At 35.6% G+C, this 27,500-nt stretch overlaps 1 long non-coding RNA gene across 1 annotated transcript in view; it reads right to left on the minus strand.

Annotated features, from left to right (window-relative positions):
• The window catches only part of LOC136851446 (uncharacterized), a 651,038-nt gene that overhangs the window by 34,947 nt on the left and 588,591 nt on the right, over positions 1-27,500 (minus strand). Inside the window, exon 3 of the long non-coding RNA XR_010856881.1 lies at positions 11,150-11,172. This is a non-coding gene — a long non-coding RNA (uncharacterized lncRNA). The remainder of the gene's footprint in view (positions 1-11,149; positions 11,173-27,500) is intronic.

Consider the following 27,500-nt stretch of genomic DNA (forward strand, 5'->3'; position numbering starts at 1 on the left):
GCTGGAAAGTTGAATGCTGTGTTCAGCAGAGGAGAGCGCATGCAGTTTTGAACAGGTTCGTCTGTGTGAACACCCCTCGACAAAGGGAGACAGGTGTTTTATCATATTCATGGGCCGAAATACAATTGTCCCAGACACATACCTGTAATCTTCGGTGACAGCTTGCTGTCAGGTATAGGTAGGAACTTGCTTTTTTTTATTTTTTTATTTCTATCCTTTTTTTTTTATTATACGTTCGGTCCAACTGCGTTGTATAAGATAGTGAATAACGTCTTGTACAGAGTTTGTTGAAGAGAAGAGACCAAATTTGATTTATATGCCACTTCTTTCTGGTTTTTAATTATTTTTTTATTTTCTTATATCTGACTCAATATCATAAGTAGGTTTTGTTATGAAATTGAAGTTATTGTCTTTCTTATGGGTTCATGACCTGTGTGTGTGTGTGTGCGTGTGTGTGTGCTTTTTATTATACGATTTTTTTGTCAAATTTTTTCCCAAATATTTTTTTTATTCTGCGGAAGCTTATTTTAGAAGTTAATGCCTATCAAAGTTGCTGCATTTGTGTTTGCTGATTTTGAATTCTAACAGTAATAATAGCAACACCAAAGGTAACGTTACCGTAAAGAACACCGACGGGAATTGCAAATAATACATTGCAATTTTATCCCCAAGGGGAACAGGAACGAATTCCCGATTCCCGTATCAATTCTCACAAAGTCTCCTCAGAAATGTCGGCCGCGGGACATTATTACATTTCCTCCGCGAGGAAAACTTTACTCCTCAGAAATCATTCGTCCAATCCAATATTCTTCCCCGGCCGCGGAAGTTTTCCAATAAGACCTGACCTTAATTCGAATCTTATTGCACTCATATTTCACACAGAGTGCAATAAGCGCGGTTACACTCAATGGCAACGGGTGATGAGTGACCGAACTTCGCTTGGGTAAACTTCTTTGTATATTATTTCGTCTGTCAGAAGGCAGAGAAATTAAAAATAGTAATTCACAATATTCTTGAACTAAGTTATAAAAGTCGAGTGTCGTTTACATATCCTCAGTTTATTAGTCTTCTGTAAAGAAAACTATTGTGCCGGCTTTGTCTGTCCGTCCGCACTTTTTCTGTCCGCCCTCAGATCTTAAAAACCTTTGAGGCTAGAGGGCTGCAAATTGGTATGTTGATCATCCACTCCCCAAATAATCAAAATACCAAACTGCAGCCCTCTAGCCTTAGTAGTTTTTATTTTATTTATAAGGTTAAAGTTAGCCATAATGGTGCGTCTGGCAAACGATATCGGACAGGCCACCACCGGGCGGTGGTTAAAGTTTCATGGGCCTCGGCTCATGCAGCATTATACCGAGACCATCGAAAATAGATCTATTTTCGGTGGCCTTGATTATAAGCTATAGCGGCTGTACAGAAAAATCGATTGCTCCTAAGCTTCTTCGGCGAATTTTTTACTTGTTTTTAATGCAACTTTAGGCTTTCGTGTTTTTCAAATGTTAGAATCCACATCAAGATACACAATAATCTGTCAGAAGACAGAGAAATTAAATACTTATCCAAAAACTTCGTGAAAAAGGTATGCGAGGTAAATTTCGCTTACATACCCACGGTATTTTTAATTCATCTTTAGTCTTTCGTGTTTTTCAAAATATGTTGGAATTCAGGTCAAGATGGCAATTAATCCACCACATAAAACCTACCGTACTTTCAGAGGCGGTTTCTATTGTTTTCTCTTTTCTTTTTCTTGTTTTCTCCGGATCTGGGCTACAAAAAGTCGCTGGATTGTCCAGCACCCAGCTGCTTTTAGCATTGAAAATAATGGAAAATGGTTTGCATTTAATATTCATATTTTCAGCATTTATTTCTTCAATAAATCTGACCGTTTTGTTCAGGCTATGAACTGATATCCATCGGGCCTGGACTAAGGACGGACACTAGGACCGCCTTCCCAAAAATCTTAAAAAAAAATAATTAACTGCTGCTCTTCAAAACAACGACATATTGCAACATTTATATGGGGAGGGGGGGGGGGGAGAGAGAAGTATATGAATAAATAAAACCTGACACAAAGGGCACATGCTAGCCGGCTTCAATAAGGCCCGGCAATACTGAACTGGGAAAACAATGCATTTCCATAAAATTAATAACTCCTATGCATCATAAATACCGCTCCGACTGCCTGGCTAAAATGCATTCTCATACTATGATTTCAATAAACACAGTATGAGAATGCTCTAATCTATTGGTCTCTCATCCACTCCTCTTCAATCTTTCTGTTTTTTTTTTTTGTCATCTCTCTCTCTCTCTCTCTCTCTCTCTCTCTTATATTTCTGGTTGAAGCTGAAACTTAATACTTCCTGCACTAAACTAATATATGGATCAAAATGATGAATGATAAATTTCACATTTCATCACTGCAACGTTCGCAGTATTTGACGTAGCAAGAGCCAGCTTTCATCATCGAATTTAACAGCAAGATATACTCCAACTGACACATCGTAAATATAAAAGAAAAAGTTGAAAATCATTGCAATCAACAGAATTAGAAAAAAAGCATGGGGAATCGGCTGACTCAAAATCGCATTGATTAAGTTTGTTATTCTCATATAATAATACTCCCAAAAATCTTCATTAACTCAAGCTGATACTTAGAGCCAAACAAACTTACAGGAGTGACAATGAAGCCTTTTGAATAAAAGGCAAAGACATCTTTGAAGAAACTATAATATCCTCAAGAGCTAAATACATCTAATTCCAAGATAAACGACAGGAAAATGACAAGAAATCTCGCACAAGCGACAAGTTTGACAATGGATCTCATCTGTTGAAGTTCTCACGGGAGAGGGGAGGGGGGAGAGGACGGACCATGAGGGGAAAGAAAGGAAACTAATCTGAGGGGAGAAAGGGAAGAGGAAAGGGAATGAGGAAAAAAAAACCTGTCCTTTGTTTAAATTACTAATATCATTTCGATTGCCGCATAAAACCAATGTCAATAAAAAGAACCCAGAGTTGCTGAAACTTGAACAACAGACCTTAAGGGTCTGGTGTGAGGGGCAATGAGTCACAAAAAGGCATGAGAAGTTAGCACAGTGAGGCCACTGAAGATCCTCCTAGCGAGAACTCCAGCTCCCTTCACTTAAATTTAATTATGCCGTATATCATAGCATCTATATCAAAGCTACCATAAGTTGGGTGGTGATCTTATAGCAGCAGTTCGCAAACGATTGGTAGTGCCGTAGCCTCTGAATCAGCGGCATTCCACTTTTCGGTGGTCATGCCCACCTTGCATTCCTTCCTTATGGATCTAATCAATTAGTTGTTAATTATCGGGTAATTGCAATTACATATTAATTGCTGTTTTGCATTGTATCTGTACAGTGTTTTACTCTGTTCCTTCTCTCCTCCACACGTGGGTCACTTACTCCTTTGAAAACTTGCTGAACAACCTAATGGCATTTTGTCTCAGTCCTTACTATGTCACGAATGAAACATGTGGAACAGGCAAGTGGAACTCTCTTAAGCGATCTAGGTCATTAATTCCCCGCAAAACCAAAATAAATAACAGATAATGCCAAGTTCTTCCCACCAATACAGAAACCAGAAGCAACTCAGGACATTTACGACGACTGTGAAGTCTGCAGGAGCCTCACAACTGCAGTTCTTCACCACAAAACAACAATTTAGGAGAAATGGGCAATAAGGCGAGTTATCTCCCAACCTCAAAGCACCGAATAGGCACAGGAAGATGGACTGAGAAAACACACGCCGAACAGTTAAAACACATCAAAGGATTTAGAAGTTGAGGAATGCGGCTGTTGATCTAATCTGATCTACGCTGAGCAAAATCGGCTTTTAAAAAATGACACAAAAGGAGCGTTTTGCAAATGAATCACTTGGGAGAAATAATATATCAAGAAGTGTTTTACTTACATCATTTGCTTGTAATAAATAGAACAATGAAATGCCTCTGATTAGCGAATCTAATGCGCCGATACGCGTTTATTTTTGGTCCAATTAATTTGATTTATCATAAAATAATTATGCTTTGGTAATTACACACACAAACATCGTTGATCGAGACAAGCATGTTATTTAGGATATACCAAATTAATAACAATAATTTTTTTTACATAGATTCAAAATACGAATACACCTGATTATACGATACGCACTAAAACATCACTACTTATGAATACATTTATATTTACGAAATGAAATAAGAAACGATCATGACGACCAAAAGAAGTCGAATAGTTTATACATACAAGTGCTCGACCTTCTAAATAGGCGTCCCTTTCCGAAGCGGGACGCGGCTGAAGCCTTTAACGAGTTTAACGAGACAGGAAATTTGTTTGAATTTCTCCCGGGAAACGAAAGAGCGACAGAGGCTGACTTACGCGAAATAACTCAGTGACAACTCCCAACAGGAATGACCCTCACTTCTTGTCGTTTCCTATCAAAAGAGCGACTTTTCTCTGATGTATAAGAAATCATTGCTTTTGTGAAGGGTTACTGTATACGGCTGCTGAATCCCTTCTTTCTATCTACGACTGTGTAATAGACCGCTGATGATGGTTGAGATTAAGCCAGCCTTGTGCCGGCACGGGCTCTTGCTCCGGGAGCAACCCGTAACTGGGTAATATAGGCCGCTGACTTTTACATTGATTATTATAGTGTACTTCTCTTTTAACTTATTTCCATCAATCAAAAGTATATTTTAAGTCAATTTAATTCTGTGATCTTTGGAGAATTAAATCATACTGTTAGTTTCTCTCTCTCTCTCTCTCTCTCTCTCTCTCTCTCTCTCTCTCTCTCTCTCTCTCTCTCTCTCTCTCTCTCTCTCTCTCTCTCTCTCTCTCTCTCTCTCTATAAAGGAAAGCCCTTGGTGGACTTAATAATGTATTAAGTTAATCACTAAACAATACTTAGGAAAGTATTTCTCTGTCACTTAGAAGTACAGCTTTTGATCTGTTCTGTATGTTATTAATTTAATCACTGGGTAAATAATACAAAAAAAGTATATTAATCTCCCTTTCTGCCTCCTGTTACAATCGACGTTCAGTAATTTCTCACTATATTCTGTTAAATAATCACTGCTTTAAGGTACTTTCTCTCTCTCTCTCTCTCTCTCTCTCTCTCTCTCTCTCTCTCTCTCTCTCTCTCTCTCTCTCTCTCTCTCTCTCTCTACCACAAGAATATATATTTTACATTTCGCCCTCACGTACATACAACCATACATAGAATTTATATTCACAAAAATTCGCACTGCAATCTCCTTGCATGTTTATACAAACAGTTTTTCGAGTTTGGTATTGTAGATTATGCTGGCCTTATGCCATCAAGGTCTCTTGATCCTTTATCACTCCGTAGAATACAAAAAATAAAAAAATGTTTACAAATAAAACGTTCAAAGGATTTTCTCCCAAATGTACATAAACTACAACAAAGAATTTAGCTCGTAGGTGCCAATACCACGCTGTTAGACCAGGTAGGATGTGCTTCCAAGATTATGCTACGGGCTTACGCCAACAAGGGAATCACCATCAAGTTATCAAGAAAAAACTAGACGAGATACGCATTCGAGAAAATATACGACAGCGACGAATATTAGACGCGATACGCAATCAGGCAAATATGCTACGGAATCTCACACGTAAGAAATATCGTTATTAAGTCATTAAGACGAAGATTACAGAGGTCCGCAACCCAGCCGCGAGCTACGAAGGAACACCGAGCGATTTATTGCACGATGACTTGATAGCGACTTCTTTATTGTGCTTTACGGCCAATAATGTCAAAATCCGTCAAATCCCTCGGCGGTGATTACGGTCATCCGCTCTACTTAAAGAGTCGCTACGGCGATCAGAATTTATACAGTTTATTGGTTTTTTGTTTTTGTTGGTAAATTTATGAATTTCCTCAAAGTCCCTCTTAAAGGAAATGGGGAGAGACGTAAATTGTAATAATGACTTGGGTTAGGTGAAGGTATAAAAAAAAGCGGTAAATCAAAGCCACTTGCAATAATAAACAGTATACAGAAAAGAAATAACATATGTGTATGTATATAATATATTACATATATGTACTGTATGTATGTATGTGTATATATATATATATATATATATATATATATATATATATATATATATATATATATATATATATATATATATATATATATATTTGTGTGTGTGCGTGCGTATAACAACCTTTTCTTGAAAAAAACAACCTACGGATAGCTTTGATTCCTATTTTAGAGCAATGAAAACACTCATAAAGAATTGGTTCGCGACGCAGTGAAGCTATGAGTACGTAGACCCGAAAACTTATCAAAGTGGGAAAGTTTTGAGCCTAGAATAAGAAGAAAATTAAAAGAGATAATCTTACCAAACTACCTTGCAACTTAGGAAAGTTGAGGTAAACGCGAAAATATCTTTCAGAGAGCGGTCTGATTCACAGCATGAGCATAAGACCCTAAAATATTTACTTTTTAATAAATATCAGAATGATAAGTGAACATGGTTCCATCCCAAAAACTGCTTTGCCTTTAATTACGTTCTATTAGGAGTATATTTACACATGGCAATGTGATATATTATTTGAAAACAATATTCAGTAAACCGAGTATCATTTGAAATTCTATTCAGAATCTCTTCGCCAATACTGCTATAATCATCATCATCATCATATTCATCATTAGCATCCTCTAAAGGTTCTAAGCCCTCACTACGCCCACTGCCGCCCGCATCAGACCCCTGTCAGGCCTACTGAAAGTTCATTTAACATTCTCTTTCTTTTTCAACTTTCCTGTTTCCGGGAAAGACCGATTGTGTGATTTAGTTTTATCTGGCGTCAGGCTGTTTGGGGCACAGGTGCCGACGAAAATTTTCAGTTGGTAGAAGGTTAGTACAAAATTTTAATTATAAAAATCTTATGGTGAAATATATATATATTAAAGTATATATACATATATGTGTATGTATATATGTATATATCGCTGAAGTAAAACCATCCTAATCATTATCTTATATACATCTGTTCTCTATAGATAGTTTGCTGCTAGATGGCCCTACATAAAATCACGAATGCTGGAACCAACTTACCCCATACTTTAGTGATGGCAGTGGTGGAAGGCGGTGGAAGGTGTTAGGGGTTACAGTGGAAGGGGAAGGGAAGGGAAGGGGGGCGGGGGGGGGGGAAGGGCAGGCCTCCAAAGTGGGGAAACGCAAGCCTTGTGTATTGTATGCCATCAAAGCCTTCAGCTTTTACCGGAAGCGTCAAAGAACTTTTCCCCATGCCGAAACAATCGCGCAGAACAGCGGCGCTCCTAATTTTCTCTCTATTATATATATTTCGCCGCCGAAAAAAAACGACTCGCAGTTCCCAACAATGGCATCCAAAGCTTACATTATCAGCCGGCTAACGCGTCTCAGTCAACATAATCAAAATCCACAATGACGGAGGAACAAAAACCAAGCGCCGTCTCCACCACCCACTGTGTTATCTCTCGCGAGAGATCAATGGGAGCCGAGTGTTATTGGCCAGAGAGAGAGAGAGAGAGAGAGAGAGAGAGAGAGAGAGAGAGAGAGAGAGAGAGAATTGGACAAACAATAATTAACGTTCAATTAGCGATCAACTTTGCTTCAGCGGTCGGCTAAAGGCCGCGCGCGCTCTTGGTGACCAGAACTTTGAATTATTCGGTCGTTTGTGTAAACGTACATTTCAATTTTGGTTCTAAGAGTTTGACAGACTTCAGATTTGGTTTAAGTTACGATCAAATATACCTTTGCTTTGACTGGTCATTTAAAATCTGTGCATTGTTGCTTACTTGGCTGTAATGTTGTTCCTTTAATAATGGCTAACGTCAAATCATCATTGTTTTGTATAATTAAAGGTACAAAGTAGTGATATACAGTTTGTAGTCTCTACTCATTTTCTGTTGTATTTTTGATGATACTGTGATATTATTATTATTATTATTATTATTATTATTATTATTATTATTATTATTATTATTACTCCCAGTGGAGCCTATATCTCGCATTTACACGTTAGGAATCAAAACTGTTCAAGGACATTGTCATCTCAAATTAAGATTCTGCTGAACAACTGGGCTACCATAGCTGAATACTTTACACACATACGCATATGGACTTATGTCATTACTTGAATGTAAATTTTTATGGTAACCTGCAAAATACCGAGTGACAAGGGATCAAACTTAATGACAATATTTCTGCGAGATAGGATAAGTGATTTCTATCGCGTTATAATAAAGGTGTACGTCCGAACATCTTGATACATTTAGACCACAAATGTTGCGTTTAAACTATGGAGATGAAACCGATTTTTTTCTCAAACAGGAACCTTATGGATCAAAATCTTTACTTAAATGTTTAGGTCCGAAATGACTGTAATCTGTATTTTAAGTCATATTATTATCACAAAACTTCCAGAGTCGAAGAAAAAGCAACTCCGCTTGTGCGTAGGTGGTCTCCCGCGTTCCAGGTTCCAGAACAAAGGAACAGAGGGAAGCGCAAGACAGAGACATCGAAAAAAAGACACGCAGGCGTTTGTGTTACCTACTTGAAGACAAGAAAGGTAACTACTGGTCTATTATGTTGCAATTCCAGGAAAGCTTACCGAGACCTATTCTAGTGAAATTTCTAAAGGAAAACTAAGAAAGAAGATGCACAGACATCCAGGAAGACCAACGAGTAAATATGGAATTTCCAATTGTATTTCTAACAGATTTTTCGAACATGACACTTTCCTACAATTCTGATCATCGTTCAGCTGACAGCTGATTACGAAGTGCAACAGCTTCAAGATGGAAAGACCTACTTTGGGGAAAATTCTAGAGGAAATCTAAGCAACAAGATGCAAAAACATTCATGTTAACTCACAAGTAAACACGAGTTTGCAAGTGCATTTTTAAAGTTTTTTTAAACATGACACTTTTCCAGCAATGCCGATCACAATTCAAATGCCAGCTTATTACTACTTTGTGCAGGGACTTCCAGTAAGATATTCAAGGTTGGAAAATCATCAAACAATCGGATAATTTGGCGTAACTAAAAATACAAAATACGAGGCAAACCCAAGCTATCAGAAACTCAAGGGAAATTCTGCTTCTGATTTCTACAGTCATCCAACCCCATAACCATTTTGTTCTTGAGATTATATTCTTATATTCACGTCTTCTATTCTTCTCTTACCAAACGCCCAAGTAAATTTATGGCAGCGTACTTGGCAAATTAGTAGCCTCTCTGGTCGGGTAAATAGGAACGTTCGTACGTCGTAAATAAAAGTAATACGAAAGGAGGAGGCATTACATGCATTCTGCACGAAATGCGTCAAATGAATGACCATATTTATCAAGACGACCAGGTAGCTACGTAATGCTTTGCGGGGGATATATATACCGGCTCAAAGGTACAAAGGATTACAAAGCAGCTATCAAACTTAATTAAACGTGTTGAAGAAAGAATATGGAATTGAGGAGCGCCTTAATACAGAAGAAAAATAAACGCTGTCATTGACAACCAGAGAGAGAGAGAGAGAGAGAGAGAGAGAGAGAGAGAGAGAGAGAGAGAGAGATGTGAAAAGCTGTATTTCACAGTAACAATAAAATCAGAGTTATTCATATAAAAGTAAATTATTTTATAAAGGAGAGAGAGAGAGAGAGAGAGAGAGAGAGAGAGAGAGAGAGAGAGAGAGAGAGAGAAAAACTGTAATCTACCATCGTAACACTAACATCAGAATTATTCACGTAAAGTGAATTATTTTATACAGATATGAGAGAGAGAGAGAGAGAGAGAGAGAGAGAGAGAGAGAGAGAGAGAGAGAGAGAGAGAGAGAGAGAGAGAGTGATATGAAAAGCTGTAGTTCACAGCAACAATAAAATCAGAGTTATTCATACAAAGATAAATTATTTTATACAGGAGAGAGAGAGAGAGATATGAAAAGCTGTAATAAAGCATAACTCTACCATCAGAATTATTCACGTAAAGGTGAATTACTTTATACAGGAGAGAGAGAGAGAGAGAGAGAGAGAGAGAGAGAGAGAGAGAGAGAGAGAGAGAGAGAGAGAAACTGTAATTTACCATCATAACTCTACCATCAGAATTATTCACGTAAAGGTGAATTATTTTATACATATATATGAGAGAGAGAGAGAGAGAGAGAGAGAGAGAGAGAGAGAGAGAGAGAGAGAGTCACACCTGCATCAAGAATGATTTAAAATCTATGAGAAAGAGGAACAACACTTGAACAGCCAAGTGAATTACCATACAGACGACTTTCTTTACAAAAAATAAATATGAGAGAGAGAGAGAGAGAGAGAGAGAGAGAGAGAGAGAGAGAGAGAGAGAGAGAGAGAGAGAGAGAGAGAGAGAGAGAGACTCAATAAAACACAATCACGTGTCTCTCCGGCTCGCAACCTGCCATTAGCTTCATCGTCGTAACAATCTGATATGAATCATGACGTCCATTATGGCACGCTTTATATTGCCCTGCAGTTGCAGGTTACTGTTGCAATTTACGGTCCCTTCTCGGCCCGGGATTCCGCCGAATCATTGTTTGCCGTAAAAAATGGATTTCATCCTTTTTTTTATATTCTTACTTATTTTCATTCATTTTTAAAAATTTGTTTTTTGAAATTAAATTGGGCAGGTATAGGTACAGCACAATATCGAGAAGAGCCATTGGAAGTGATAAAACAGTTGCTGAATTGTGTGTGTGTGTGTGTGTGTGTGAGAGAGAGAGAGAGAGAGAGAGAGAGAGAGAGAGAGAGAGAGAGAGAGAGAGAGAGAGAGAGAGAGAGAGTCATGAAATTCCCTCCAGAGATAATGTTTTGCATTGAAGGAACCTAGCTATTAATAATAGGAAAGAATATAATATTTATCAGCTTATAACATGCACACAGCATGTTTCCCAAATAAATATAGACCTTCACACAGAGATACCCAACTACCCCCACCCCCAAAACCCACACACATATATATATAAATGTATATATAGATAGATACACATATATATACACCCACGTTTATTGCGCATGCATACATTTGCGTATAATACATCATCTCGAAGATTTCAAGAAAATACAGCACTGACCTTGTATAACGAATGTGATCACGCTTACCTATATCCGCTTTTTGCATTTTCCTGAAACAATAAAACGATATTTCAATTATTTTTTACTGACATACAAACTCAAAAACATGTTTAGAATGAAATTTCGAACCTACACAACGTGAGTATTTATAGTTATATATTTATTTTATAAAAGTTATTGTGTAGAAATTTCCATCAAATTTTTTTTCCTATATATACATTACAATAAAAGATCTTTTCTTTCTGGCATTGATAACAACGGTAGTCATAACGCTGGAAATACGAATCGAATTAAACTGAATTGAATCGAATATAAAATTTAGGCCAGAGGCCACGCACTGGGACCTATGAGGTCATTCAGCGCTGAAACGGAAACTGATAGTGAAAGGTTTGAAAGGCGTAACAAGAGGAAAACCTCGCAGTTGCACTATGAATCAATGTTAGGAGAGGGTGGAGAATAAGAGTGAAGAAAGAGAATATGAAAGGAGGTGCAGTAAAAGGAACGAAAGGGGTTGCAGCTAGGGGCCGAAGGCACGCTACAAAGAACCTTAAGTAACGCCTACGGTCGACCGCATGAGGTGCACTGACGGCACTAGCCCCTACGAGGGAAAATACGAAATTGAGCGAATGCATTTATCGTTTTCATATTCTCAAGCAAGCAGTCACTGCACCCTGATTATCCATTAGATAACTGCCACATAAATAATAAATTATCATAAACTACAGACAAAGATCGCATAAAATAATGAGGCCTTTTTAGCAAGGCCAAAACTGCAGATAGATATGAACTAAATAAGGTATTTTTAATAATGGGTCCACATATTTCTGCATTTTTAATTGATTTTGACGTCAAAACTGATGCCATGTTGTCCTGGTTATCGGCGCCGAATATTGATATTTTTAATTGTAACGAATGTGAAGGTCATTAACGTCAAATATGAACATTGATTTTAGGCTAAATCATACCCCGCATTTAGCCAAGAGGAAGAACAAACAATTCACTTTGTTTTTAGACGAAAGTCTGTACGCTAACTATAGTCGCATCTAGTGAGTTCCTTGACCAGCCACGGCAACAGGCTAGTCAACAGTGCGTCCGATTTCGTGTAATTGTGATCTGTATGCATCATATTACGCATGAAATGGAATGCTTTGATGACTGATAGATTGACAGGGACCGATGAAACCATTAAACGTTTTGGCCGCGCCTGTAGTTAACTTGTTCTGTTCTAATATGGCGGGAACATTTCAGTAATTTTGCAATTGTATCGCACTTGAAAAAAAATTCAGTGCATTATTTTGCCCTGCATTTTCCTGTTCAAGACTGAAAATAAACGTGCCGTTCATTTTCCGTAAGCAAATTCCTGAGATGTATGTCAGTATTGAACCAGCCCCGGTTCTTTTGCCATGCCCCTAAGTTAGGTTAGGTTAGGTTGGGATGGGTTAAACTTGTACCTTGAGTAATTTGGGAGTGGGAAACAGGACGAGATTATTTTCAAAAAAATTCTATGCTTAGTTTTTAAGATATGGCGTCCCGCTTTTTTCAGGGAAAGGTCCCGGTAGCAATGCGTCACAATGTGGCCCATACACCAACAGAGCGACTGGGAGGGGGGAGAGGGGAACGAGAAAGAGCAGATAAAAAACAGTCTGTTTGAAATTTCCAGTTTCAGTCCGGTAAGCTTTTGAAAACTGCCCAGTGTCGTTTCATCCACAGGCCAAAAATAAAATTTTAGCGTGCATATTTAGGGAAATATTTCATTATCAGTCATGGAACAGAGGCCCTCCTCTCCCTGCCGCACCTCTTATAAAAAAAAAATCAAAGAAACTGACTGAAGATATAGACATGCTATTACTAAAATCAAAGTAACAGCCAAAATATACGTTAACTTGCAAGACATTAACACCTTGCAACGAAGTATAATTGCAAAATCAGTAAGAACTGGTTTAAATCGATACATCGTGATTAACGCCTTCTTATGTTACTTCTCTAGAAGGAACATTTAACGCTTTTAACACTAGATCGTCACGAAAAGAATGTACGGCATATTCGCACCCAATTTAATCGACAAAGTTAAGTATTCCTTAGTTTTACCAGACCACTGAGCTGATTAACAGCTCTCCTAGGACTGGCCCGAAGGATTAGACTTATTTTACGTGGCTCAGAACCAATTGGTTACTTAGCAACGGGACCTACAGCTTATTGTGGAATCCGAACCACATTATGGCGAGAAATGGATTTCTATCACCAGAAATAATTCCTCTAACTCTTCATCAGCCGGCCGCGAGAATTGAACTCCGGCCCATCGAGTGACAGACTGAAGCTCAACCGACTCGGCCAACAAAGGGCTGTTTAATCGACAAAAGCAAAGCATCTATTAGTATCAATAATTACATTAATTCGTTCTAGGAATGCTTTAGGCAGAAGGCATATTTTTTGGGACCCAACACAGGAAAAACTACCGATACAAGCAGTTTGACATTTTACCACAATTTCAGTCAGAAAAACATAATTGGGCAACAAACAGGAAAAATTGTTCAGTATCTTACCACTATTCCCGTCAGTGAAATAAATTGTTCCTTATCTTACCACTTGTCCCGTCAGTGAAACACACAGTCAGCACATGATAACGAACAGTGATTGAATCTTTGGAAGGGTCTTTTTAAAAAACACAAGTCAGAAAACCAAAACAAATACTCGAATTTACGATCTGCCTTTTCACGCTGGGTAACTGTCTCAGGGGCCCAACTCAGCCGTGGGGCAGGTTTTGTACTGGAAGGTGGTCTCGCGGTGGCCAGTAATAAAGTCACAGGAAAAAAGTGTCACAGAAAATCAAGCGGTGGCCAGTAATAAAGTCACAGGAAAAAAGTGTCACAGAAAAAAGTCACAATTTTGGCTAAGATAAAAAGTCACAATTTTGGCTAAGATAAAAAGTCACAGGATAAAAAGTCACAGGAAAAAAGTCACAGAAAAAGTCACAGAGAAAAAGTCACAATTTCGGCTAAGATAAAAAGTCACGGGAGAAAAAAGTCACAGAGAAAAACTTACAATTTTGGCTAAGAAAAAAGCTACAGGAAAAAAGTCATAGGGAAAAAGTCACAATTTTGGCTAAGAAAAAAGCTACAGGAAAAAAGTCATAGGGAAAAAGTCACAATTTTGGCTAAGAAAAAAGCTACAGGAAAAAAGTCATAGGGAAAAAGTCACAATTTTGGCTAAGGTAAACAGTTACAGGAAAAAAGTCACAGAGAAAAACTCACAACTTTGACTAGCAAAAAAGTCACAGGAAAAAAGTCACATTAATTTACAGTGTTTTGTTTATATTTTTACGGTAATTCCCACCGGGCTTGTACTGAACACGCCGCAAAGGTGGATACATACCGGGTTAAAACCCTTGGGGGTCACTATCTAGGAAATATTAATGTGACTTTTTTGTGTGAATTTCTTCTTTTGACTTTTTTTCTGTTTTTTTTTTACCTGTGACTTTTTTTTACCTGGATTCGGTCGCGCTTGGCAAAGTGGAACTCCACGTTCTTTGAATACAGAATTTGATGGTGGGGTGTACTGGCGATTTACCTTACACAGGATACCGCGAAAAGAAGAAGAAGAAGAAGAAGAAGAAGAAGAAGAAGAAGAGGAGGAGGAGGAGGAGGAGGAGGAGGAGGAGGAGGAGGAGGAGGAGGAGGAGGAGGAGGAGGAGGAGGAGGAGGAGGAGGAGGAGGAGGAAAGTAAAACGTTAGGACAGGCCTGCCTTTTTTCCCAAAAAAGTTGGACGGTTTGGGTGGACTTGTGTTTCATATTTACACAACTGGGAAAGCATTATTGTCATTATCTATTTATGTTTGTGTATTACGTCAGCGTACAGCTAACTAGTATACAGTTCAGTAATTGAAAGTCTGTATATGGCATTGACAGTGTTTTTGTTTTTCTCTGAGCCGTCCTGTTAGGGGAAACCCAATGTTGAAGATCATATATATATATATATATATATATATATATATATATATATATATATATATATATATATATATGTGTGTGTGTGTGTGTGTGTGTGTGTGTGTGTGTGTGTGTGTGTATTATATAAATAAACATATATACATATATGTATGTATATATATATATATATATATATATATATATATATATATATATATATATATATATATATATATATGTAGTGTGTGTGTGTGTGTGAGAGAGAGAGAGAGAGAGAGAGAGAGAGAGAGAGAGAGATAGAGAGAAAGCCCCTTAGACTACCATCTCCCAAGTATCCTCATCGTAATGAACAAACTGCATTCGCTATCTCCCCAGTGTTACAGAAAAGTAACATAATAATTCCCCTCCCCCTCCCCTTCCAGCCCCTCAACCCACCAAGCAAAAAGTTGCTTTGGGAAAAGAAAGAGGTCAAAGTAACGACCGGCTTATACCAGTGTGTGTGTGCGCCCGGGAGAAGTAAGTACTTATTTGATGCTATTAATGAGATAATTCAGGTACTGGTTGTCTGATGATCTCCAAGGTCACCCCGCTTCATTTGGTGCATCACCCTGATATTTCTTTTTCTTTTTAGTGTTCTGTACAAGGAAACTGTTGCGCCGGCTTTGTCTGCCCGTCCGCGCTTTTTTTCTGTCAGCCCTCAGAGCTTCAAAACTGCTGAGGCTAGAGGGCTGCAAATTGGTATATAAGTCATCCACTCTCCAATCATGAATACCAAATTGTAGCCTTATAGCCTCAGTAGTTTTTTCATTTTATTCAAGGTTAAAGTTAGCCATAATCGTGCTTCTGGCAACGATATAGGATAGGCCACCACCACGCCGTGGTCAGAGATTCATGGGCCGCGGCTCATACAGCATTATACCAAGACCACCGAAAGAAAGATCTATTTTCGGTGGCCTTGATTACATGCTGTAGCGGCTGTACAGAAAACTCGATTGCGCCGAAGAAATTTCGGCGAATTGTATTATTTTTTTTTTTTTGAGGTGTTGGATGTGATAAAATGTCTACGAATATTTTCCTCACTGATGTGATTGGTTATTTCTATTTTTATTAGTGTTCTGAAAATTGGTTTATTTTGTAATATTGTGGTGATTTCTTGTTAATACGATGATTGCTTGTACGGGTGAATATGTATCTGCCTGACCTTTGCTTAGTTATGTCTATACATACACACATGAATATATACGCACACATACAAACACACCCACCCACACACACACACACACACACATATATATATATATATATATATATATATATATATATATATATATATATATATATATATATATATATATACTGTATATAGCCTATATACAAATGCATACACACAAATATATATAGATATACAATTATACAAAACCAACTTGACAATCAATTACTGTCTTCTAAAGTACTGAGCCATTAAGTTCAGTGAGAGAGAGAAAACTGCTCAAGAAATAAATGAGACAAACTAGCAAATCAGCAGAACGAAGAGAGGGGAAGGCCCATCAGTGGCTTCCATGAAAAGAAAAATATGACGGAATTATCTTCTTGAGAAATTTCGGCTCTCCCTAGGGTTCCACAACTAACAGGAAGGATGGCGTCTCAAACTAGGATTCCATTAATGCTTTTCTAGTATGCGTTTGCATCAAATCAGTCTAATAAGCTGACATCCTATGGTCATACATACTTTCGGGAGGATGACGGATCCCGGTAAATCAAAATTACGACGCTCATTTTATGAAATAGCATGATTTATTATTGGAATGGAATGGAATATAAAATTTAGGCCAAAGTCCAACGCTGGGACCTTTGAGGTCATTCAGCGCTGAAAGGCAAACAGAGTAAAAAGGCTTGAAAGGTGTAACAGGAGGAAAACCTCGCAGCTGCACAATGGAACAATTGTTAGGAGAGGGTGGAGAGGAAGATGGAAGAGAGAATGTGAATGAAGGGAGTTGCAGCTAGGAGCCGAAGGGACGCTTCAAAGAACCCCTCTACGAAGATGATTTGTTATAAATCATCGTGCTAATGATGAGTACCGGTCAGCACAGAGCGGTGACGTTACAGCTAACGAAGCTGCGTTAATCTGGACTACCAAAATGCCGAGAACATTTCCTTATATCTTACTCGATTTACTGCTTAGGCTACCGCTTTATAGTCTGACAACTGAAAGAGCAAATGAATGGAACATCTGTGCCTGAGCTTCTACTGAGGAGGAGGTATTTTACAGATTTATTCATGTTTCAGCTTTTATATGTTTCCATTAACGGGGAAACACGACATATACGACTGATGCCTATATGGTGGAAAACATTCAGAAGAGAACTTATGACAGTTTATAAATATATATATATATATATATATATATATATATATATATATATATATATATATATATATATATACATATATATATTATATATGTATATGAATGTATATATATATATATGTATATATATAATATATATATATGTATGTACATATATATATGTGTATATACATTATATATATCATATATATATGTATATATATACATACATACATACATACATACATACATACATATATATATATATATATATATATATATATATATATATATATATATATATACATACATACATACATACATACATACACACACACACACACACAATTCATCTCAGTGCTATCACCCATTCACATCGGTGACCATTCCATACATCACACGTCGTACCGAGAGATCTACACAAGCAGATCAAACGCTTTCAAACGCGACAAGAGATATGAAATCTCTCACTGCAATCAGGAAGGATACACGCTAATAACGTACAGTCTACTGCACTCCGATCCCCGGTGAAAAATCTATGCACACGCGACGGCATCACTCTTCATCAAAAGTTGCCAACGTTGACTAAAATCGTTCGGTGGGCGATGGGGTTCAATTACGGACACACAAACCCTTTCCCACCGTTTCGGGATTTGCACGTACGCCGTGATAGATGTTTGGCGTTGAATATAACAGTTGTTGGCGATAGGATCGTTTTCTCATCTGTTAGCAGCGAGGTTCTTAAACTACAGAAGTACATTCACAATATATATATGTGTATGTACTGAGTATATATATATATATATATATATATATATATATATATATATATATATATATATATATAAATATATATATATATATATATATATATATATATATATATATATATATATATAATACATTACGTGTCTCACGAATTCATTTGCTTTTATTTAAAATAAAAATAAACACATTGTACACACACACACATACACACACACATCTGTATATATTATATATTATTATTATTAATGTATATATATACATATAAATATACATCATATATATATGTATATATATATATATATATATATATATATATATATATATATATATATATATATTTATATGTATATATATACATTAATAATAATAATTTATACAATTATATACAGATATGTGTGTGTATGTGCACAATGTGTTTATTTTTATTTTAAATAAAAGCATAATGAATTCGTGAGGACACGCAACAGGGTCTTCTAATAGCCCTGGCTAACACTACCAATAATAAGAAAAACGTTACAAAAATGTCTTGTGATACAAACACATCATCAGTTTTAAAATTCGATCAGAATAAAAACTTTCGCAACACATCCAGGAAAAATGTGTAGAATTCTTCTCGCTTTTTAATGAAAGTGAAAAATAAGTTTTTCATTTGCTATAAATAATAGGATTTTAAACTGACGCCTAATTTCGGTTTAGTCGGGTAATGCTTTTTACTGCTGCGTACTGACGTCACAAAAACTGCGACCAATTCGAATGAAGGACCTACGACATGATTTCATTTTACAAAAGATGACAAGGATTCACGGGGGGACCTTTCTCTCTTTTCTCAGACCTGAATTTCGAGGATAAAACAGTTAATTGCAGCAATTAACTGGAACTGTTAATTGGAACAATACTGGAACAAATAAGAGGAAATAATCCTCATACACACACACACACACACACACACACAAACACACATAGATCCTTGGTCGACACCACTCCCTGTGACTGTGTTTGTTTTCTTTCAAATATTTTGTTGTAATGTTTTCTTTTCCTTTTGAAGATATATGGGAGGTTTTTCTTGTAATGTCTTTTTTTCAGGTAGAGTCCCTCGTCTTGTGTCATTCCTTTGATACTGGAATGAATAAATAAGAATGAATAAGAACGGGAAATAACCCTTGGTAGTGGAAAAAATAAATAGGTAAGGAAACAGCTTTAATCCTTAGTAAAATTACTAAAAGCCATTGGTTTTTTAAATGAATAAAGCAAGGTAAACAGCCTTCATAAACTGAAAACAAGTAAAAAATGCGCAGAAGTTCCTTCGGCGCAATCGAGTTTTCCGTACAGCCACTAAAGCGCACAATCACGGCCACCGAAAATAGATCTGTCTTTCGGTGGTCTCGGTATAATGTTTATGAGCCGCAGCCCATAACACTTTAACCACGGCCCGATGGTGGCCTATCCTATATCGCTGCCAGAGACACGATTATGGATAGCTTTAACCTTAAATAAAATAAAAACTACTGAGGCTAGAGGGCTGCAATTTGGTATGTTTGATGATTGGAGGCTGGATGATCAACATACTAATTTGTAGCTCTCTAGCCTCAGTAGTTTTGAAGATCTGAGGGCGGACAGAAAAAGTGCGGACAGAAAAAAGTGCGGACGGACGGTCAAAGCCGACACAATAGTTTTCTTTTCAGAAAACTAAAAATTGGATAAGGGTATACAGCCCTCAAGCCTAACATGAATAAGAGGGGAAACATTTCATAGTCCTTGAGATAATGAGAAACGACGACCCATAGTTTCTCAGACCAAAGAGAAACCGTCCTAAACCCTTGGAAATAATATGTAAAATAACTTCCATAAAGGTCTTGGAGAAACAATCCTTAACCTATAAAAAAAAGAGCTTGAGAAAAAGTTTTGTCAATCGAATAAAAATCATGGAGAACCACTCTTTACTGCCCGAAAAAGAATTAAGGCAAATTAAATTCAGTTTGGAAAGAATAAACAACATAAAAAACATATTTTTTTCTAAGGAAGATAAATTAAGAATGAAGGCTTTAGTCCCGGTTGAAAATAACTCATTAAAGAATCTTCAGTCTCTGAAGTGTATAAATATGAAAGGAAATATCTCAGTCTATGAGACAAATAGTTAAAAAAAAAAAAGTCTTAGCCAATAAAAAAAAAACACCAATATAAAAGGAATGACACAAGTCGAGGGACCCCACCATTAAAAAAAAACATTACAAGAAAAACCTTCCCTATGTCTTCAACCGGAAATGAAAACATTACAACAAAAAATTTTAAAGAAAACAAACACAGTAACAGGGAGTTGTCGACAAAGGAGAGAGAGAGAGAGAGAGAGAGAGAGAGAGAGAGAGAGAGAGAGAGAGAGTCAATAAGACAATAGACACAAGAAACGCTGAATGAGAAAAAAAAAAATTGAAATAAGGAACTCGACTAAATTGGAATTCCAAACAGGGGGCCACGAAGGATGACAAGAATGCAAGCGTGTGAATGCGGGCGCCTCCGAGAGAGAGAGAGAGAGAGAGAGAGAGAGAGAGAGAGAGAGAGAGAGAGAGAGAGAGAGAGAGAGAGAGACTTGAATCCTGATTCGATAGAAAACTTGAGGAACCTGAAACCAACTCTTCAGATATATATATATATATATATATATATATATATATATATATATATATATATATATATATATATATATATATATATATATATATATATATATATATATATTATAGATAGTGAATTTTTACTCTTATTTCCTCCCTTTACTTTCGGTTGGTCTTTCTTAATCCCTGTTTTATCTTGATGCTCTCTCTCTCTCTCTATAAGAGAGAGAGAGAGAGAGAGAGAGAGAGAGAGAGAGAGAGAGAGAGAGAGAGAGAGAGAGAGAGAGAGACTGTTCAGCATCAAGATAAAACAAGATAAAATAAAGGAAGAAAATGGAAAACGTTCACACTTAACCCTCTTCCACAGGAGCGGGACTAAATCTTGACGGAACCGCCTACAGTCTGCCTGTAATAAAAATTAGAACGTCTCTTTAAAAAATGTTCATCTCCTAACTTCCCAGACTTCAACTGCGTCTTTTAAAAGCCAAATGACGTCTCTTCTTCTTCTCTAAGACAACTTTCGACTACAATTATTCTCATTCCGAGAAACTTACGGTTAAAAACCCGGTTTTGTTTTGCTGGGGCACATATCAAGTCACTCGGGTTTTAATTTTTTTTTTTTTTGACCAAACTCTAAACTTGGGAGTTTTAAGTCTTTTTTTTTTTTAAGGAGAATTTTTGTTTATCCTGCAAGAGTGATTTGGGAATTCCGTAGCAAATTCATTCACGTTTTGGAAACAAACATGAATGTATATATATATATAATATATATATATATATATATATATATATATATATATATATATATATATATATATATATATAATATATAATATATATATATATATAATATATATATATATATATATATATATATATATATATATATATATAATGATTATAATCACTTTTGTACGTGATCCATTTATCACACATTACCACAGGTGGAAAATAAGACATGGGTGTAGGTCCCAATGGTTTCGACTTTACTTACCAAGCCATTGACGAAGGACTGATATATATATATATATATATATATATATATATATATATATATATGTATATATATATATATATATATATATATATATATATATATATATATATATATATATATATATATATATATATATATATATATATATATATCTATACTAACCCAGTACCACGAAATAAAGAATAAAGATACAAGAATTTTAAAAGGTCAGGTTATTTATATCCCGTACCGGCATGCAAACTCACTCACAAAAAAAAAAAAAAAAAAAATGAAAAGAAAAAGCTGTCAAAACTCCTCAACTATTTCATGAAGTCTGGAAGAATACATAATGTGCGAGCGTCATTTGAATCGAATATTAAGAAGTCGACATTTGAGTCAACTTGTAAGACTGTAAGAGTACTTTTGATATTTATCAGTTGGGTGATTCGCCTTTATTTACTTGTTGTTCTCTTTGTTCTGTTTATAAACCTTTCGTGTACTGGAGTTCTATTTCGGGGATGCATGTGTTATAATTTAATCATATTTATGCATTGTTCCATAGGAATCTTTACAGTTTTTAAATGTAGTAATAATAATAATAATAATAATAATAATAATAATAATAATAATAATAATAATAATAATAATAATAATATTTAATAATAATAATAATAATAATAATAATAATAATAATAATAATAATAATAATAATAATGAGAGTAATAGTAATAACACTCAGTTTGAAAAAATAAGGCGTCCTCTTGTATTCTCTAAAATAAATATAATAAAATAAGTGTTAAAGCGACTGCAAACCTCCGCCAAGGGTGTACAATTCCAGCTCCCCCTCTTCCCAAGCTCCCTCCTCGCTCCGGTCTCATATCCAAATTCGGGCCTCTCTCCCGAAGGCCCACCCATTATTACTAGTCCCGAGGCCCTGATTCGGTCCAATTTTCCTATAAAGTCAATTTTTTTTTTTTTTTTTTTTGCGAAATAGTGATTACAAACGCTAATACAGAAAAAAAAAACGAAGAAAAAGACTTAGATATATAACATTCTCTAATTTGGTGGTGGAAATAATAATAATAATAATAATAATAATAATAATAATAATAATAATAATAATAATAATAATAAGAATAATAATACCCTCATCACTCTAACTCACCTGAAGCAGTTAAACCTGGTTATTGGGCAGGTAAGACTGTCTTTGTTTCCTCAGCAAAAAAAATAAAAAATAAAAACTTTTGTTTTGAATTACAAACAATTCGCCTCAGTTCTGCTATAAGTCAAGAATCGTCTGAGGCGACCAGACCGTAATGGTAACTTTAAATGCAAAAGATTTTGCAGCCATTGATGATTTTACCAGAGGAATGATAAATTCATCTTAGCAGCAGATTTGCGTCGGTGATTTTATCGACGAAATTACCTTTGCGACTTTACGGGAAGAATTAGTTTTAGTAATTTTATCAATGGAATTATCCGAAAATTATTGCAATGAGGCATTTTTCTTGCTTTTTGTCTGAAAAAATTATAATACTGGTTTCGAAGTGGAATGGTTGTAATTATTTATATCCATGAAAGCTGACTAATAGTTTTTCAAAAGAAACTGTTTTTACTCATAGTAATTATCATTACTCATTTTTTTGTAATATAAAGTACCCAAAAGAGAGATACTTTACAATTTTAACGATAATGTAGACTTCATGATTTTCGCAATTAAAGCACCTCATGAAAACCTAATTAAAAGAGTTATCTGATTCCAAATTTGCACGGCCTGAAGCAGTTCAGTGACCAATATATTCTAAATAGTGTGGGAGTCAATTGTAAAATCCATACATTGTATCTCTTCATTATCCAATGGACGTTACGATTATTTAACTCAAGACGGGGGGGGGTGGGAAGGGATGGGGGGAAAGTGGGAAGGAGGGGAAAGTGGGAAGGGAGGGGGAGAAGGTGGGAAGGTAGGGGAGAAGATGGGTAGAGAGGGGATGCAGAAGCAGCGGGGTTAAACCTCTTCTTCTCTTTTACCTTGATATTTTGGCGTCTGTTCCAGGATGCAAAAAAAAAAAAAAAAAAGTAGTAGCTCGCCAGCGGCACCGAAAGCCCCTTCATATTTGAACGGAGATTCGATCTTGCGTTTGCCATTTCGGACGAAAAACTTTATTTGCCAAAATTAGGAAGTTTTCTGGAAAAGGAATCACTTTCTTACTGCTTCTCAAATTTGGAATAAAAGTGGATTTCCTTAGGAAATTGTATAAAGTCTCACACTGCTCCTAATGAGGTGTTTACTTTTCATAATTTTTTTTTTTGCGTGAGTTGGCAGTCATTCCAGAAAAAATCCTTCGAGCTTTTAGTTAAACTTAAAGATCTAACTTGCAGACATTCTTGATCTCATAACTGAAAATATGTATAAATAAATTTCAATACCCCTCCACATATATACACATACACATTATATATATATATATATATATATATATATATATATATATATATATATATATATATATATATATATATATATAAAAATACAACATCAGCAACAGTGATAATACAAAAAACTAATTAAATGGCATAGATGCTCATAACAAACCCACAAATTTCTTACAACAACAGGAAACACCAAAAACAACAGCAAAAAGCCGGCGATACAACTGGAATTAAAGTATCGTTTAAAAAAATTAATGCAGTTCCTTACAGAGGCAAGCAACAACAGCAAGCGTAAAACAACCTAAAAGTTATTCATTAACAAACACAACAATTCACTTTCTAACTGCAGTAAAACAACACAATTAAACTGGAAAATATTCATAAAAACAATCATTCACTATCTACCTAAAGTCAAACAAGACAATTAAAACTGGAACAATTATTCATGAATAAAAACAACAATTCACTTTTTAATTAAAGTAAAACAACACAATTAAAACCGAAAAAATATTCATAGCAAATACAACAATTCACTTTCTAAGTAAAACAAAACAATTAACACTAGGAAAATATACATAAAAACAAAAATCACTTACTGAAGAAAACAACAAAACAGTTAAAATAACAAATGCTCTTCTTACATAAATTGTCTAAAAAAACAACAACAATAACGACAACGACAACATCACCATCAACAGAATCAACAAACAAACTGAAAATAAATAAAAAACAAAAACAAAAAAATTGAAAAACCTGCTCTTTCCCGGTAACGCAAATCGTAAACACCATTACGATTAGAAATAGTCTCTGAGGCTTTATATAAAAAAAAAGTGGGTACATTTTCAGGTCAATTTCCATCAATAAAGGTGAAACGTTTTAACTGGTGATTTTCGTCTTTTATTTATAGTGATGAGTGTTTGCTTCTCAAAACATTAATTTGTATTTATAAAAGTTGAGAGATTGAAAAGACACTCTTCTGGTGTGTGTGTGTATATATATATATATATATATATATATATATATATATATATATATATATATATATATATATATATATATATATATATATATATATATATATATATTACTGTATATATACATACATTCATATATATATATATATATACACACATATATATATATTATATATAATATATAGATGAGAGTTTTATGCTTCATCAGTTACAACAGAAAAATATTTCCTTTTAATACTGTGGTGTCTAAAAGATAACGTCCAAAGAATGATTCTGTTATAGTCTTGAATGCAGTGGTCATCATGTATTAATTCATTTATAAGAAATTTGAAACTTATGGTACAAAGTGATTTAGCATCTGTCCAACAGAAATTCCCTTTGGTGCTTAAGATATTGCTTTTGTGTTCTAAAAATAGATTACGTCTCTGCCTAATATATTAGGGTTTAGTCCGTATCAGCCAAAACTGTACTGATTACCAGACATCTCAGTAATATGAATATTGTATAACTTTCGTTATAACTGGAGTAAATTTTTATTTTTAGCAGGATTTGTATTTTTTCGTGTATTCGTTATTTTACACCAGTACCTTTATGATTTAACGTTCAGTTATTTTGATATGAATACAATTGCCTTCCACCCGTTTGCAGGTTTTTAAGTATGAACATCCTGGCACCTCTCTCTCTCTCTCTCTCTCTCTCTCTCTCTCTCTCTCTCTCTCACACACACACACACAAAACCAGGAATACACAATCATTATCAAATAACTACGACAACAGATCTGAAATTCTAAAAGCAAGACGAGAGTATCTGAAACATCATGAATGATTTGAGTATTTGGATTTGTGGAAGAAAATTGAAAGCAGAACAATAACAAAATACGCTGCTAACACAATATCCCAAACTTGATCACACCAAATTTAAGCAGAATGGCTGATAGAAAGAACATGAGAGACATCTGCAACAAGAAACACAAGAGACTCAAAGGCAAATATATGCATACGGTACCAAAAATACATTCGAGAAGTGGACCCAATAAAATTTGGTTGAATGTAAGTGGATCCAATAAAATTTGGTTGAATGTAAGTGGACCCAATAAAATTTGGTTGAATGTAAGATAGTAAGAACACTACTTCGTAACTTTCAAGTCTTAGGTGAAATCAAACAATATTTTTCTCAGCAGAAGTGTTTTTGAAGTTAGTGATTTCAACGAAAATGGTGCTATGTTAGCTAGGCGGCTTTATCAAAAAATGCTGTTAAGCTTCTCGAAGTATCTTTTAGTGTAAAAAGTTTCAGCAGCAAGAGCCATTTTTCATTCTGCTTTCTATTAAACAGAGGACGGTATCTTTTACTTACGTAATCTGCATGTAAGTGAAATACTGCGTTTGTTACTGACAGTTTGTATGTTTAAAATACTAAGCAAACCTATTGGCGTAAAATCACTGGATGAAGGGAAAAGAAAGCCAACGAAATCAATTAGTGACAACACAATACTTTGTTAATTATAGGAATATATCTCCTTTTCTTACGAATTCGTGATGTCCAGCAATGCCCAAGCGTGTAAAAAAATGGTACCAATCAACACATAACATAATCATGTAGAATAAAAAGAGGCCATTCTGATTTCTCTTTGCTAATTTAACGTGATATATCAATAACGGCTAATTCTGGAAGCTAAAACAATTTATGATATTTCCAGGTAACTCCAACTCTTAACACTGTATATTAGAATTATCTCTCCTTCCTACCTTACAACCTTACTTCCTTTAGACCGAGTCTACGGTTTCTTTTTGGGGTCAAGTCTTAATTTAAAAAATGTTGTATCCCCTTCTGTTTCAAGTTGGTCTCGCCCATATAAGGGCGTTAATAGGTATCCCGTCCCATCGGCCTCTGCATTTATGAAGATGGTAAATTGATTAGTGTTTTTTAAAACTCTTCACATTTTCATTAATTTTTTCTCATTTTCTTGAAAGACACGTTAACATACTGCCTCTTACTTCACCCTACTGCTTACTCTAATGTATTCAGTTTACCAAAAATGAAAACGCAGAGAGAGAGAGAGAGAGAGAGAGAGAGAGAGAGAGAGAGAGAGAGAGAGAGAGAGACAGAGAGAGAGAGAGAAAACAACGTCTAATAGTCTATGGCATCAGTATAACGTCTTAGAAGCGAAGCTGAAAAATCATTGGTCTATGGAAAAGCAGCAGTTAGCCTCTGGGATCGAAGCATTGTAGCAGGCAGCCTTCGTGATGAGAAGGCAGGCAACGTCCTAATGGTCGATAGAAGAAGAAGAAGAAGAGGGAGAAGAAGAGGGGGAGGAGGAAGGAGGAGGAGAAGAACGCTTCCAGAGCA

Source organism: Macrobrachium rosenbergii, chromosome 23 (assembly GCF_040412425.1).
Source record: "Macrobrachium rosenbergii isolate ZJJX-2024 chromosome 23, ASM4041242v1, whole genome shotgun sequence".
In the NCBI taxonomy this organism is placed as follows: Eukaryota; Metazoa; Arthropoda; class Malacostraca; order Decapoda; family Palaemonidae; genus Macrobrachium; species Macrobrachium rosenbergii.